This window comes from Apaloderma vittatum, unplaced genomic scaffold (assembly GCF_000703405.1).
Source record: "Apaloderma vittatum isolate BGI_N311 unplaced genomic scaffold, ASM70340v1 scaffold11401, whole genome shotgun sequence".
In the NCBI taxonomy this organism is placed as follows: domain Eukaryota; kingdom Metazoa; phylum Chordata; class Aves; order Trogoniformes; family Trogonidae; genus Apaloderma; species Apaloderma vittatum.
In genome coordinates this window covers 103,413-105,856 of record NW_009700839.1, presented here as the reverse complement: position 1 = coordinate 105,856, position 2,444 = coordinate 103,413, and positions in this window count along the sequence as shown.

Below are 2,444 nucleotides of genomic sequence, written 5' to 3'. Positions count from 1 at the left end.
CTCTGCTGCAACATCCACTGGCTTGGTTTGCTACCTGGTAGTGTGTTTGAATTCAGTGAGCAAGAGCTTGAGCAGTCGCAGAGACAAGACAGGTTGCAGAGAACTGGAGTGTTCTCGTGACTGGTGCTTTAACGTGGCCCTAACAGTTGTCCTTTTATCACCTAAACCGACCCCACTCACATGTGTTTGTAAGCTATGGCTTGCTACTGTGTTTGCGAGTATTTAATTGAATAAACATAATTACTACAATATACAAATGATATCCTAATCATTGCTACCAAACAGTGTATTTGATATTGACCTATGCTTTTTAGATAAATTTCCATAAAGTTCATACTAAGTGGTTTTATAGACCATTACTTTTGGCCAATTCATGAGCTATCATACTAACGTATTTTCAGATGAATTGCCTTCATTATCCTACTAATACATTTAATGTATCTTCTCACGGTTACCTTGTCCTGCGCTTTGTTTCTGTGAGAGCATAACAGCATTAAATATATAGAAACAGCTTTTACCTAGAAACCTAATGGGCTTTCCAGAGCCCTGAGTATGTTTCTCAGAAACCATAAAGGCTTTCAGCATATTTTTCTTGGCTTCTTACGTAGGAAGCATTCATACTGAGCTAATCGGGAGGGAATAAAACAGTGAAATTCCTCGTTGAAGGCAGGATGGTAACAGGGTTGAAGGGCATTGCGACTGGGCTGTGGCACAAGCCAGCACGAAGCTGGGCCAGTAAAAGAAAAAGGGGGTAATAACGAGAGAAGGATAGTTGGGGAGTTTACAAGACTTTGTGATACGTGTCAGAGGTAGGGTGAGGAGGAGGAGGTGACCATCTTCCACCCACCTGCAGTCATTTCACGGGGGCCTCTGGAGCTGTAGCCTGGCATGCCTCGCTCTGGGACCTGGGACCCTTCATCTGCACCTTCAAGCTTTTTCTTTTAAAACCCTCCAAAATGTTATATGTATGCCAGCTTGGATCAGTCTCTTCCTATTTTTTTTTTTTTTAAAAAGAGCTTTCAGCTTTTGTACGTTTTCTCTCTCCCCAGCAGTGTGGGCACTTGGAGCGTGGGTGTGAGTGGAAAGCTGAATGCAGGTTAGGTGAATGTGCCTGCTTTGCACCTTGTGAAGTTGTACTTCAGCGTATGACACTGTGTGGGCTTTTCAGGGCAATGATGTGTTTTCAGTAGCACAGCGAGTACTTAATCTATTGTGTCGTGCCTGTGGTGTGAGAAAGCCCATGTGATGTCTGGGGATCAGCCTGCTGGGAAGGTGCTGTTGACTGAAGCCAGGTGATACTAAGCCCTGACTTTTTTATGCCCTCTCAGGCTGAGCTTTTCAACCGCCCGAGGGATTTTATTGTTCAATGGGAAACAAGCAGCCCTGTCTGGGCTGTTTCTGCATGTTTAACTGTCAGCATTGGTATAAAACGGTTGGTTGTTGGTATGTGTCGTAAACATCGTTGGTTACCAAAATTAGTGCTTTGCCTCCTGCTTCTTAAAAATAATGGGACGTTGTGCTCGTCTGGCAGCTCGGGGACATCTGGTGCTGTCAGAGCAATCTGTCTGCTGAGATGCTATGCAGACAATGCACTGTCCAGAGTAAGATTTAAAAATAGCTGCTAATAAGCTTTTAAAGCAACTACAATAGTAGGTGCTCAGGAAAAGGGATGGAAGGGGGACTTCAGAAATGTATGTCTTTTTCCTGGCTTTTTTTTAGGGAAAAAAAAAGTTACAAACATGAGTTTAGTCTAATCTTGACTTTCGAGGGCAACCCAAAGCAGAAAGAGCTGGAACTGTATTAAGTCTAAAGCAGTATGAACAGTTTTAATGGATCTGTAAATACTTAACATCCTTTTTATGCTGAAATTATGGTTCTGGTTATTCCTTTTTTGTCCTGTATAGCATCACAGTGTTAATCTAGTGATTTGTTGTAGTTCATTATTTTTATTTTTTATTTTTAGACTGCTGATTTCAGAAGCAGAGCTATTTTAGTAGTTTTACTAAACTTTTCCCATAGTCGTATTTGCTGTTCCATTGGGATGTCGATATAAAACTGTAACGGGAAGGAACAGCTCAGTGACAGCTTTTAACAGATCACTTTATGCAAATCTGCTTTTCCCTCTTATGTAAATGTTAAGGGAAAGTATAGTAGATACGCAAACTGTTAAATATGAACCAACTGGTTTTTTTTTTTTCTGGTTTATAAGGCTTATATTCAATATTTTACCTTTGTACTTCCAAAAGATGAATTGGATGAATTGGGTAGGTTGACTTAGAGAACCTGGCTCCTGGTTTCACAAAGTGTTTGAGGAAGCTGAGAAAGCTGACAGCTTTCTGGTGCTGTTGGTGTTGAGGTGTTTCCTTCTCCCCCAAGACCTTGAGCTGTGTCTCAAAGCCAGTCTCGGAGCACAGGAGAGCTGGCCTTGGGGGGAGGCAGCAGAA